The following is a 15458-nucleotide window of genomic DNA, read 5'->3' as shown; positions in this document are numbered from 1 at the left end:
AAATGGAAAAGTTCATATAAGTGACAATAAAATTAAGTAGAATTTAGACAAATCGAAATTCAAAAATGCGTAGTAAAGATTTCGACATGGATTTAATCAATTTTCGCACGAGATGCAGAAAATTGAGATCTATATATATGTTATTGAGGACGGACCTATCGCGAATTGAGAAAAAAAAGGAACGCAAAATCATGAGATTTTAACTACATTTTGTACGAACAGAGAACAAAGGAAGCTTGGGCGATTAACGCAGACTTACCCGATTCGGGCCCTATCGATTTAGAGTCGTAAGATAAAAACTAACCGCTGCCCAGAGCTGGACGACAGAAGATCTTATGGAAGCACAATCGATATTAATGGCAGGGATGTTCGGATTTGCGAGTTGTTAAAAGATAGAATTGATTATCAAAGGAAATTCAGATACGCCTTTTGGAACCTGAGAGGGGTATAAAATAAAGGTACACACCAGTTTTGGGACGGTCGCGCCGAAGATTTGAAAAGTTGTTACGTGGCAGTACTACGTTCTTTGGTAGGATTAACAGTGAAAAATCTTTAAGTGTTAAATTTTGAATAAGTCCCTGGACTTTCGTTTTTGACTTTTGGATAATTTTGGAAAGAGTACAAGTGCTAAAATCAGTGAAATTTTAATAAGTCTGTTTAATTTAATCAAACAGTGTTAAAAAAAGATAGATATTAAATTCAGTGCTTAAAAGTGTAAAGTGAGAAGTGCTAAAAAGTGAATTGTGAATTAATTAAAATTTTAAAAATTATTATTTCATTCAAAGTGAAAACATTCAAATCTAATTGAGAGTTTTTATCGTTAATCAAGAGTGAACGTGTTCGCGAATTAATATTTAAAAATAGATTATAATTTTGTTTAAATTACTAATAGTAAATACCCTCATCTTAGTTTAAAAGAAACACAAAAACAAAAAAGGATTCAATAATAATAAACGCCCAACCTTTTGTTCAAAAAGAAACAGTTCAAAAAAAAAAAACTAATTGTGGATAGGTTAAAATATTGATGAAACCAGTGCAATTTAGAAGAAAGTTTTAACAGATATTTAATTTATTCAGAATCGAAATAATTAAAAGTTTGCGCAATTCGGAATGAATTTTCTTATAAATTTATATAAAAAAAAAATTATAAAGGAGTGAAAATAACAGAAAAATAGTTCGAACTAAATAATTTATAGTTTTCCGGCACATCTTTATCACAAATATTAAATATCAGCTAATTTATATGAATCAAGCAAGAAATAAAATATTAAATAGGAATAAATAGTCGAAAAGATTTATTTTGAAATTAGTTGGAAAATACAGTTAATTAGGTAGGGTTTTCTTTGAAAAGATTTTGTTGTGTGGCACCCAACCGGAAAAATCTTGAAGGGGGTAAGTTTTCCTTTTATAAATAATTTTCAGGCCTAAGGAGTGAGGAGGCACAGCTGATTATGGTATATCAATTAAATTATTAAAAACAACAAAACAAAGAATTACACATTAAAATATGTATATTGTGTATTTGTATATATATATATATATATATATATATATATATATAAATATAAAATAATATATTGTATATAAAGAATAAATAAATGAGTAATGTAATTATATATATGTATTTTATTTATTAATCGAAGCATCGAAATGGTAGCTATTTTAATACCTACCCGAGGACATATCTATATAATTGGAAAAGAAAATATGTATTTATTAATATTCAAGTCTATATATAATCATATATCTTATATTTATTTGTTAATATATGTACTCTTATTTAACATATTTTGACAATCGAGATATGTGCACTAATATATATAAAATTATATTTATTCTCTATTTAACCTCTAGTAAATTTACTAAATTCGGAAAATGAAATAAATAGTTTAACTTCAAAAAAGGAATTAAAAATATTTTAATTAACTATGCACAAAAAAAGGTAACATAACTGAATTACGAGGAGAAGTAGAAATATTTCCTTGGCCGCCACTAGATAATTACCAGGATGTCATTGTACAATGTGCAGCGATCTTTTGAGTATTCACAAATACCTATCATTCACAAACAACAATTGAAAATCACGGTTTAGCAAGATTTATATCGCATAATTACATGAAACATTTGAATACCATTGATTAGATAGTCGCATAGATTTTTATTAGTTACCTGAAACAGCTGGAAGCTACGTGCTTACAAATACCTATCATTCACAATCGACAATTGAAAAATCACGGGTTAGTAAGATTTATATCGAATAATTATACGAAACATTTGAATATTATTGATTGGGTGCTCATACAGACCCCCATCAGTTGCCTGAGACAGTTGAGAGTCGTGTACCCTCTTATGTGGCAATCAATTACATGAAACAGTTGAAAAATCACGGGATAGGATGAACTAAATCTAGTGTTGAATCCTGGGGAAAGAAAATACAGTTCATCAGATAGGAGGCAGTGGTCGATCCTACAACAAGACCATTAACCAAACCAAATAGAGATGGCGATTCTCTTAAATAAAAACGTCAAAACCAAACAAACAAAAGCCTGGAGTTCGATAGCTCTCCAAAACAAACTATCAATAAGATCTTATTTTACTAGTATTTATTAGTATCACCCTATTCTTACGTATTTATTCGGTTACCAAACCTAGAGCTTCGCAGAGTTCTTGGCACGAGATCCGAGCTTGGGATGCGAGGTAAATAGCCTTGTATTGCAAGTTATAAACCTTTCCCAAAAACGTATGTATACATATATATCTTCTTATGTACTGTTTACTGGAGGATGCGGACCTGCATACAGCTTGCATTTTAGGTCTTCTGGACCATTCTCGCATTTTCTCTTAGACGTGGAATGAGGATTCACGACCCGTAAGTCCACACCAACCGTGAGTATATGATTGTATATAGGACGAAACCGGTTCGCCCTAAGTAAATTGTAGTCCAAGGAGGGGTCGGAATTTGGGGGTATCGGGACCCGAGGGGAAACTTGAAGGCAGTGCATGATGACGTGGAAGGTTTTTTGGGACGCGATAACTTAGGTATCAATCAAAGAACCGTGTCAAAAGATTGTGCGAATTTCTCGTTGACTCACGATCATCTCGTTTACTTGTAGGAGGTTAGGAGCCAAATTATGCCAGCAAATGGGCTATTCCGAGTTCGTCAAATATGCAATTAACTAATTACATTAACCTACTAAATCAATCTTTACATGTACCTTATAGCAGCAGAATCATAAAGGAGTGGCGCCAAACAGACACAAGAGTTTACCAAAATCAAATTTACTAACAATTAACCATTTGAGTTATATTTAATCACCTGTTCAAATAAACATGTATAATATCTTTTATCAGCGTTTAAATACGACTTTGTTAGGGTGCAGGGAATCAGAATAATTACAATAGGAAAGTTAGCTCATTCAGAGAATTCATTTATGTCTAGGTTTGCAATGGAAAGACCAATTCAATTTTGAAACTCAACGCCTCGATCAGAACCAAGAGGGTTACCACAAAAATGAAGGTAATTAAAATCCTATATCATAAATCAAAAAATTACACAACGTTTGATGGAATTTAATTACAATGTAAATACGAAAATACTTGCGTTCAAGATCGTAAATAACGTATTAATTAGTCAAGTACATATGTCTATAAAGATACGTAGTACAAGAGAGCTTTAAATAGCTTTCTGTAGATATCAAAGAAATTAAGGGTCCAATTTTCATGGAGGTTTATGTGTTGTAGGGGAGGAATTTCCCATCCTTGCGAACACATATGCAAAGCCTTAAAAGAAAAAAATTAAATATCGGCCATAGCCAAGAGAGAAGAAAATTTTATATTGTTTTAAACAAATAAAAGAATGGCGAGAAGATGGAAAACACCACAGGGTTAACCTTGAGGTAATAGTGGCCACGATCTGTATCGAACTGTGATAGAAAGTATCCAGTAAGGCAAGTGCAATGTTTTAGAGAAAACTCACTGACATTGGATAGTGACATATTGTACCATTAATAAATGTTAACTTAATCCATACTTTGGGGATCAAATGGTGAAGGCACGAAATAAAAGGCGTGTCGTGAAGTTCACTGTGTTTATTGGTGAGTCAGTGTAGCCGTAACGAGAGTTGACGCTGGACAGAAGAATACACCGGATGCTGGCTGTGATGGCAGGTCAAGCGCGGGTCAGTGAGTCGACGCCGGGCGCTGGTGACCGGGACTCGATGAAGGTCAGGCACTGGCGAAGAACGTAGGTCTTCAGGCACTCCAGTGCTGACGAGACGGCCGAAGGTGCGGCGGACCTTGTAGGCGGTTGAACGGGAACGGTGTGACCAGTGAGGATGCTGCGTGTCCTCGTGATGGTCATGATGGCGTGGAAGAAGCGCTGGTCAGAGACACTGGAACCAGGGCGCTTGTAATCCGAGTAGCGCTTGCCAGGAACGGCGATCTGGACAAGGCGCTAAGATGATGTCCCGATATAGTCCACGATGGTACGGGCGAAGCCGGGTACGTTGTCCTTCGCGCTAGTAAGAGGAGCGCGGTTATCACTCGTTGATTTAACTGACGGCTGATAGATGACTGACTGACTGACTCGCTGCTTCGGGCATATTTATACTACACGGCCGACGGCGGCAGTAGGTAGGTGGATGGCAACTAAATCCTAGGCACTCGCACAGACTGTATGTTTCAGGAACCTTCGATAGCGCGGCAATTATGCATAGGCCGTAGACTCGAACCTTCTGGCGAGTTCTCGTAATGTGTAAGACCGACTTGCGATATTATTGTTGTCGTTAGACAAGTAGGTCTTGTAGTACGTAGATTACTTTGTTTACGTTGCGGTTTGGACTGCAGGTACATAATTCGGGAGTAGGTACTAAGAAGGTCGAGCGGTTTATTATTAATTATTTAATCTAGATTTTTCTCGACGCCACAATACTATCTAGCATTTAAAAAAAAATTATGAAAAACTTTGGCTATTGTTTTATATTTTCTAAAACAAATTCTCTAAAATTGCGTGTATAGAAGTTAATTATTTTTATTTACATGTTGAATCACGTTTGTAGTTATTTAACAAGTCTTTGAATATTCTTTACACATCGCCTATTAAGCATAATTTTCTTTTTGGATGTAAATAGTCCATCCATAAACATAAGCTCCTGGAGCTCACCTTAAAGAAATGTAGAAAAAATAAGAAAAAAAAATGTTTTGCATACTGTTTTAATTTTAGTTAAATGTTTTATCATTTTGAAATAAATAAGTTTAAATAAAACAGTTAAGTGGAGAAATGATAGACGAGGTATCAACAGAGTAGACAGTGGAGAAGTGCTAAGTTAAAAGGTTAGCAATGTCTAGACCATTGGTAGCACGAGTTTCACTATAAAACATACTTCTAGGGAGATCATTACCAGCTCGCTTTTGGAAAACAAATTGCTAAAATTGTTTAGATTTGAGATTTATCTTTGTCTCGGTAACTTCAATAAAGGATTTATAGCAGTTGGCTTATTCAATTTTAGGCAATTCTCCGAAACGAGAAAATTTCTGATAGAGCATTAAGTTGCCAGTCACTTTAAATAGCTAATAGATTTTTTTTTTCAAATATCAATTGTTTTACTTTAATGCTGAACCATTTAGCATACTTTGGTTGGGAGTTAATTCACCTGGGAATACACAAATCCATTGCATGGAATAAACATTAATTAAATTTAAATACAGCTTCTTTAATGTTCGTATTCCAAAGGGAGATTCAAGATGTTTATCCATGCTACCAGTCTCTGTCATAAAATTTGTAGCGATAAGAAATGTTTGGTTTTAAATTGTTAACCCTGCACAAGTTAGTAATGCTTATAGACAAAGATGGATGATAATTATCAATAGTCAGTAGCTTCGCTGACATGAACACTGGGTAGTAGGCAAAATAGTGAAAATCAGTTCCAGACAAGAACCAAGATAGTTATTAACAGTATTTAATTGAAACATATTCATATATGCCAATAAATTTACTATTGTGTAAGCTTATATAGAAATTGTAATACTGAGAGTTTTAACACCTTGATTGACATTGAGCTGCAGTATTTTTGGTAAATTATAATCACTACATAGAATAATAGAATTATCGTTTTTTTATATGCTCTACTGATACAGTTTTTGACATATATACATCTAATGAAGAAGAATGGGGATTATATACCAATTACAAGTATTTTATAACGTTATAAAATTTGATTAAGGTACATTAAATTTTTATAAAAATTAAGTTCTAAGAATTAAACGACAAAGCAATCAATAATTTATTTTCATACACTAATTTTAAAGAACGTATTATCATATAATATCAAAAATGAATTTAAATAAAGGCCATTGATTGTAAGAATTTTAAAATACACCAGAATTGAAGCTTAGGAAAAGTGGACTAAAAAAGCAGAACACAGTAACGTTCGCCATGTGCCAACTAAAATGTTTATTTTTTAAAAGACCTTTCGCGTGACTTTGAAATGGCAAGACTGAATTTAAATTGATTTCACTCGGGGATTAGATTGGGATAGAGTTACCAGCGTTAGGTAAATGAAAGCCCCAATTATTGAATAAATTTCTTATATTACCAAGGCCCTTTGTACTGAACACCGCTCTGCAGAATGGATCTAGGTAATAAAATTATATGTAAAATATATGATGGAAGAAGAAAATATTACTAATACATCTAAATGAAGCACAAAACTGTACAAGATGCAGAAAAGTAAAAAGTTAATGATCTCAAATCAAAAAAATCAAACCCAATATCTCCCTGGTCTCAACCAACTCGACCAATTTCGAAAATTACAATGAATATAAACTTGACAAGAGACCACATTGAGAAAATTATGCGTTGTTCAAAATCATGCGTTGAAATATCAAATGATTTTTTCCCATTCAGATCGCGCTCGCACAATACGCAGCGCAATAAGTTACTAAATTCGAAGCTTACACACGCTCAGTGCCTTGTGCAGGCGTCATGTGGACGGAACCATTGATCATGTTTGATTTTTTAAATACTTCCCTTTCTATTATAGGCATAACTTCAATAAAAAAATCATTTATGTGTTTTGAATGCTTCGAAATCAATGTGAATTTTCTTCAACACGTACAAATGATTTTTCAAATTAAAAAAGCTTAAGGGACATTCTTAAAATGTTGTATTGAGTAAACTAAATTATATATATTAAAAAGGTTTCAATGTGAGATTGCTGTTGGCCAGCTTTGTTCTGCATAGCGGTGTTCAATTAAAAATTCGTTGGATCTAAGGTGTTCCGTTAAATCCATTCTCCCTACTGATCTCAAAAGAAAAAGAATGTAATGAAAAATGGTTTAATAGAGCAAAGAAAGGTTCATGTAATTAGTGTAGGCAAACAATTTTCTTTGCGAGAAGGTAGCATTATCTAACTACGTTTCCTTTTTTCTATATTGAAATGAATGAGGGAGCGTTTTAATAAATTTGACAACCACTTCATATGGGTCTCATAGAAATCATTATCTCTTTTGCTGTCATGGTGAGAAATACTATCTTGTATTATACTATATCTCTAACTGTATTATGCATAGATTATATTAAGGGGTGGTTTATAAAGCGTAGTATTTTTTGATTCTAATATATTAATATCTGAAATAAAAATTAAAAAAAACTAAAAACGAAAAAAAAATGAGGTGACGATTTGAAAAAAAATAATTAAATTTTGTAATTTTTTACTTATTAATTTTACATGAAATGAAAAAAGTGAGGTGAAAATATAAGACTTGTCTAATATAAGGTGAATCATTTAAAAAATATATAATACGTTTACATTCAATATAATATGTGTATTTCTAATAATAAAACTTAAAAGCGTACGTGATTTTTATTGCAAATCCGAAATGCTCTGACCTTCTGAAAGAATGTGCCAGAGGCCTGAGGGATTATGGGTTTTTATTAATGATCTCTCAAAGTAAAACTTGCCCTAGGCTTGGATGAGAAGCACGGATAACTAAAACATTAAGGGTTTATAGAGTGAAAGTAACGCAAAGTGAGATGGGGTAATTGAGACAAAGCGATTGGTAAAAGAAAAATTAGATAAGAAAGCTAACGAAATGGGGAAAATCATACAAGATATGTATTTTATTGTTAAAAAATAAGGTTTAAAAAGTTCTTATAAAATTATTTTTACCATTTCCAAACAAATTAAACTGTGATGAACTCATAGTCTACTTAAAGGAAATCTACCTATTAATAAAATAAACCAAAGCATTTAAAAAAAATTATTTCCCTTTGTGAAATTTCCATTCAAGACATTGTCAGATATTGATGATAATTACCAATAAACTTTTCTCATTATTTATGATAAGACGCTGTACTAATTTGGCATTGTTTCCACTATTGACGAGAAGGCATAATCATGAAAGTTTATTGACAGTTCAGTCTTATGATATGTATTGGAAATATTATGCTTAATTAACCCGTTAGTATCGGAGTTAACCAACGCGTCGGGATCTCGCCCGGCCGTGGCTTGTTCAATTCTTCTGCTAACTTAGTCTTATCATTGCATACACATTTTTTTGTGAATGCCGCATAAGAGCCCTAACTGTTCCCAACCATCTGAAGCCAGTAAGACTATGGCATCTCTAATTAGGGTATTTTGTAAGGCGAAAGGTAGCGGGGAGGAAAATAAGTTGAGGAAGAAGAAGGTGGGGAATATCTCACTATTCAGATCTGGTAACCAAACACGGCTAAAGCCATTTCAAGCAACGTTCCGATTCTCCCTTGCACAGAATCAAGTAGGTTTATCATGTATCGTGGGGCTCGAGCCAAGAGGTGGCTCCTAAATTCATTTGCTGGGCGTACTTTAGATTTGTATTTGATTAGCAGCTGGTCACTATCTAAAAATCTGCTAGCCCTACACAAGACGCCCAATTTTTAGGAAGCCAGACTTACTCGGGTTTCTATATAAACCCCGATACTTGAGCCGGTCTGATATACTTACTCCAAGCAATTCAAGCGATACTTTATTGGGGTGGGTGCTTCCATAAAATTGCACCAGACTGTCACTGAGCGAAATTAGTCATGCTTGGGATTTTGAAACGTTGAAACTGACCAGGTTGGCCTCACCCCAGACACAAACCATCTGGAGGTAGTAGTCAACTTTTTGTCTCAAAACTTACTCAAAATGAGCAGGTTAGCTAAAGCCAATTCGGTCACTTTTTCGTGGTTGTTCGTAATCATGGAATACTTGTTAAAAAAAACTTAGTTTAAATCACTTTAATGATCATGGGTAAAATGAGGGTTGGAAATACTCACATGTTCGGAATGTTCCGCATAGCCCTGTGCCTGATAAACACGACCACGAGCGTGCCGTTGCCCAGCACGCCCACCACGAAGATGATGGCGAACACGACCGGCACGATGTAGGTCTCCGGCCGCTCGGAGTAGGGTGTGTAGTCCAGCACCACGGACATGGATTCATTGTCGTACAGGTAGTCGTCCGTGTTGCGCCAGAAGCTCTCCTGGAGCTTCGAACTGGAGGACGAGGAAATCAACTCAGCCGTGGTGTTATTCTTGACAGAACGATTCATCATTACAAGATACTCAACGCGGTTTTAATTCACTTAAATTTCACCAAATTTAATTTATTTTGCAGTGCACATGTTTTAATTTTAAAAACCACTTTCTTGTTCGAGTATTGAAGAACTTGCTTTTATATTTAAGTATTTATTTATTTTCACTTTTAACATAGTAGTTGATATGAACCTGAAATATAAATAAGCTCACTTGATTTAGGAACAACAAATCTTTACATGAAAATATTTTATGTTAAAAATTGACTAACCTAAATCAAAACGTTTCCCACGTTTTATTTTCTATTTGAGGTTTTACTCAATAAATTATTCCACTGTAAAAATATAGCATATTTATCGTAGACTTTTAAAAAAGTCAACAGACGTCGCATATTAAAATAAAAGTGGATATATTATTCCAAGATGCTATCTGGATTTCAATTTAATTCAGGTAAAATCTTGCAATCATTCATAAAAATAGCAGCCAAAAATATGCGTTGTGAAAATGAAAAGACTGTAAGTTAGTTTGAAGTATGTCAGAGTTAAAAATGAAGGATGTTGATATGGTCGAAATAAATCAGTGGTCCGAGTAATGCCCCGGCAAGGCAGATGTCCTGGATTCAATTCCCGCATTTTTAGTTTGAGTGTGATTTTTAATGTCTCCAGTGATTATTTATCTGTTTCATAGTGATTAATTTTTGGATTACTGTGACAGATTTACAATATTCATCATCAGGACAAATGGTGAAGTATGTGTTTATGAATGTAGAAATAAAGCGTGTGGCGCGCGTTAATGGCTTCAGGATTTCAGTATTCAAATAGTTTAATTAATGTAGTTTCAAGAATGTAGTTTTGATTTGGTTTAGTGTGGTAAACCATTTAATTATTTTTTCCGTGAATGGAATATTTTTAGTTCCTTAGCGAAGATTCTAATTGAACAGCAACGAAATTGTGTATTGGATAAAAACAATGTAGATGCGTCATTTTCCAGTAAGCTTTTACTTGAAAGAATAACCCCTTACAGGGTTAAAGGATTGCAATATGCAAAGAATTGGAATTTGAAAAAAACTCTCGTAAGTCTACTTCCACCTTTTTTGCCTTGGCGGATTTAAGGGTAACATACCTCAGGCAAGTTTATGTGACAATCACAATACCCGCTGTGAATGCCTTAAATATATTTAGAAGAAAAATACGGAATGTGTGTGTGTGTTTTATGAAGTATTTTTTATTTAGCAACTAAATTTTACATTTTATATTTTTACAGTGAATATCTATTCTGAGACTACTATAATAATATTAATATGTACGTATAGAGTTCACAAGATGGAGAGATAACCCACGAAAGACTTTTAGCTTCCTTAAAATATAAAGGGAGTTTATTGATCGAACATTTTAAAATATTTTAATCTCTAAGCCCCTATTATTGTTCTTTCAATTCTCATTGGGATAAGGTGCCTTTCCGGCGTTTGAAATGTTCTCTGATTACACCAGTATTTAAGTCTGGGACTAAAAATGATGTTCGGAACTATCAAATTACAAATATATAAATTACAAATTTTCAGTAAGATATTTGAAACAAATATTCCTAAACAACTATATGACTTATCCAGTCTGGAGTAGTTGCAAACCAACATGGATTCATGAAAAAAGAAAGTTTTCACTAATTTTACAGATTTCATCGAAAATATTTCTATTTTAATGGATGATCAAATCCAAGTTGACGAAATCTATAAAGACTTCTCGAAACCTTTTGATAAAATTGATCACAGTCTTCTTTTATCTAAACTACCAGCACTGGGAATTCACAAAGATCTGTATCGATGGCTAGTCTCCGATCTTAATTGGCGCACTCAAGGAGTAATAATTAATGGTTTCATCTCTTATATTGTAAATATACTTCAGGTGTGCCCCAAGGATCTCATCTGGGACCATTGTTGTTTACAAATTTCATCAATGACATTATAAAATGCTTTAAATATGCAAATGTTCTACTTTTCGCCCATGATATGAAAATATTCTTTCCTTTTAATTCTATTATTGACTGCCATGCAAATTCTACAAGATCTGCACAGGCTTAATGACTACTATATTATCATGAACACCTCTTAATTTTGTTAATACCTTCACTATAAAAAAAAAATTAAATTGGAGCATAGCATTAAGTTTAGCTAGTCAATTAATTAAATTACACCAATTAATAATAATAAACAAAAACCCAGTTAACAACCACTCTGTAAATTGTCATATCATCACAGGCATTACACACCAAGTAAGATGAGCAATATGTAATTTTTGTAATGAAATATAGTGTTCAAATAATTAAATTTAATAAATCGTGACCTAAGTGTTCTGCTTAAAAGTAAACATACATTTGAGGCACATAGTGATATGATTGTGAAGAAAACCCTAATACTACTCATGGAAAAGAAAAGAAGCAACCGCAAATGGCACGAAACGCCGCTTGCAGTTGATTTGGTCCTTTCCCGTAATTTGTGGTAGGTTCGCGTTTTGGTTCGCAAATGTATAAGTACACTTAGAATGTTATCATTCTTATTCCGTGTTGGAAGAGAATTAGATAATATTCAAACACTTAAAACATTATATTTGTCCAATGTTTTCCGTCATCTTGAATTTCCTTCTCTCATATCGAAACCTTAATATAATATTAACATAATGCGCATTCAAAACTTCCAAAGAAAATTAGTCCATCATTTAAATTTTAAGACAAATATTGGTTGGTAATCATGGCATAAAAAGCTCGGTGGACTATTATGGACTAAATCCATTTACTATATCTCTATTAAATTATTAATGGCTTTTTTGATTATTCGCCCCTTTTGTCTGAGATTAATTTCCCAAGCTCTTAAACTAGAGATAAATCAATTTTTCATCTTCATACTTCATATTCATAACTTCTCTACTCATAAAAGACAAAACGCTTTTATAATCAGAGCGTGAATCTTTATAAATAAGAATTTTAATGATTTTGACATATTTTCGTGTAATTCAAGAACATTAAAATATACATATATATATATCCTAGCTAATATTGAATAATGAATAATTTTAAATAATGTAATGCAAGTTATCATGTTGTTGCTATGAATCCTGTTCAGTCGCATAAAAAATGCAGTTTAGTTGTAGGTATATATTAGTGATTATTGCTGTTGTTAGTGTAGATAGGATAATTTGTTTTTTTTTTATTATCATGTACTTGTGTTCTTATATCTTATTTTATTATTTATGCAATATTTACAATTTTTAATTTTTGTAAATATTTTAGCCCACAGATACCTGGAGCCTTAGTTTTTTGTTGTAATTTAATATTTATGTGAAAATCTGTCGTAACATTCTATTTGTATAGTTTAGAAGTTTATTATTTATAATGTAAAAAAAAACTTTATACAAAATATTGTTTTGTGTTGCCAATACATTTGTCTTAGAAAGCCTAAAATCGTTAATGTATGTGAGGTTTTCCTGTAAATAAATACGTAGGTAGAGTACTGTGACATTTGAAAAACGAATTTATAATGACGTTGAATTTTGCGACAAGGTTTTCAAAGATAAAATAAACATACATCTAAGTGACTAAACGATAAAGTAGAATAATTTTTGTATTAGTTATTTCCTTGCCAAGCGAATAAAATATATTTCAGTATGCTAGGAGCATTTTTTAATGTTCAAAATACCATAAAATCGAGGCAACTACCTAACCGCTAGCAAATCCGCGGCAGATTTCTTGACACACTTGACATTGTCTCTAACCCCCTCTATTATAACGACATCACGATAAAATCAACACAGGCACATGAAAAATCACGGGATGTAAAATTTATAAAAAATAGATAAAAATAATTCGGTCAGGAATTGAAACCCGATCAACTGCATGGGAGGCAACTATGCTGACCATTACATCACCAATTATTGCAAGAACAGTGGCATAAATTCATAAAATATACATTTATTATTATTTACTGAAAATATAAAAAATATTAATTTTTAAATTACAGGATGTTACGTATCTACATCACATTCAAAATTATATTGTTTAATTTTAAATTTAGTGGGGGAAAAACCAGTAAAAACCACAGATTGTCTGAATTCTTGACAAATCAGTTCAAATTTTGAAGATGATAACATATATATATTTTTAAAATTCTATATTATAGGTAGGTACTTTAGCGCTTATCTGAATTCTTTACAGAATCAGTTTCAACTTTGAAAAATACCCTTAAATTAAAAGCAAATTCGAGTTCGTGGAACCAAAGTTACTGACAACCGTAATTAGTATATTTTTATGTAAAAAATGGATTTTTTTGACAATTTGTGTCACTAACCCCTCAGGCTAATTTGTTCGCTTTTACTAACTTAACTCTTACAGGTCTCATATAAATTATTGTACCTTTCTTACTGTCATGGTGTTACAGAAAACACCATTCTTTATATTCAATTCTAGAAGTTAACCACGGAAGAATTTGAAAATTTTTCACCTTTATGAAACCAATGAATTTTTATTGAAAACTTTAAAAAAAATAGTTACGTTAACATTTTTGTTTAATATTTTTTTAAATATATTTTTTGTTATTAGTAATTTTAGTTACATAAAACCTGAATTTAAAGCCATTTAACTATTTTTTTGCGTTTGTATGTATAATTTTAATAGTTCAAATAATAATATTTGAATACATCTTTCGAAAATAATTCTTAGTTTACGGATACATTCAGAAGTATTCCATTTATTTGTATAGCGGAAATACTCGGACCTTATGATTATTACAAAATATGCCAGAGGCATGAGAGCTTAGTGCAAATTTTCATTTTTTTTTCGTTCTTATTCGGATCTAAAAAGCATTATTTCTAGTTACATTGTATACGAGGGAGTTTTAGGGATGGGGTATTTCAACACACGTAGCATTAATGTGATTTGCCATCAAATCTACGATCAACGAGCGTTCAAATTTTTTGACTTCTGAACACGCCTAAAAAGTTTCACCTTTAGAACAAAAGATGACATTGACATATTTATAATACTTTTAATTTTTAACTTTATATTTAGCGTAAAATTTTTATGTACGTACTTTGAATAGCTTCTCCCGTTCCGGAACTAGTTATTAAAATTGTCAGAATTCGAAACCATGTCATCATTGATATGTAAACAAATTTTAGCAAAATTATCAAATACGGGTGCAAATTAATAGTTTGCGAAGCTTAATTACTCTGTTTGTTAATGGTGCGGTGAAAACTCTCTTCCGTCAAATGCTTTTAAGTAACTTAAAACATTTCATTTAGTTATAAATAGAGCAAACCATTAGGTCACTTGTTTGGTGCCTAATTTCGTCGATAAATAGTTGAGTTTGTTGTTATTACCCGTGCTAAATTCAGACAAGTTTGTTAATCAGGAAAGTAAGACAGAAGTAGTGATACCATAAAATCTAACTGAATATAATAAAAGCATCTGGACCATTCGTATGTCACAGATATTGTTATGAACGGTATAACTTAAATGTAAATTGGCGGATAAGGTAGGAACATAGTCATAGAAATGATATATTTATGTATAGATAATGCTGAACTCGAAACGGGAGAAAAATACCGTAAGGAAAACCATAGCACCTAGTTGTAATAATTGCCCGCAATGAAATTTCGACATTGAAAGGGTGTAGGTTAGGTCTTACCCACCACATTACAAAACAATACATCCAATTATGACCCAGGCGTAGTGCGTTCAATTCCTCGGCTGTCCTCTATCACAACACAAGCAAAATTTTCCGCTTATTGTGGTGGTATTCGTAACCCGGGAATGTTTGTCTTTATTTAAAAAAAATAAAAATCATTTATAATATAATCGATTATATTACATCATATTTTTTTTTAAATTTACGAAAAATATTGCTAAATTTACAATGA

The 15458-nt window shown here is 32.4% G+C and overlaps 1 pseudogene; it reads right to left on the bottom strand.

Moving 5' to 3' along the window:
- The window catches only part of LOC149426145 (neuropeptide CCHamide-1 receptor-like), a 197672-nt pseudogene extending 188103 nt beyond the window's left edge, over window positions 1-9569 (bottom strand).
- Window positions 9570-15458: the final 5889 nt, after the last annotated feature.

The sequence above is a fragment of the Hesperophylax consimilis genome, chromosome 1 (assembly GCF_061612785.1).
Source record: "Hesperophylax consimilis isolate HC1 chromosome 1, BYU_Hcon_1.0, whole genome shotgun sequence".
Classification (NCBI taxonomy): domain Eukaryota; kingdom Metazoa; phylum Arthropoda; class Insecta; order Trichoptera; family Limnephilidae; genus Hesperophylax; species Hesperophylax consimilis.
Note: the sequence above shows the minus strand (reverse complement) of the source record. Positions and strands in the feature narration are given on the sequence as shown.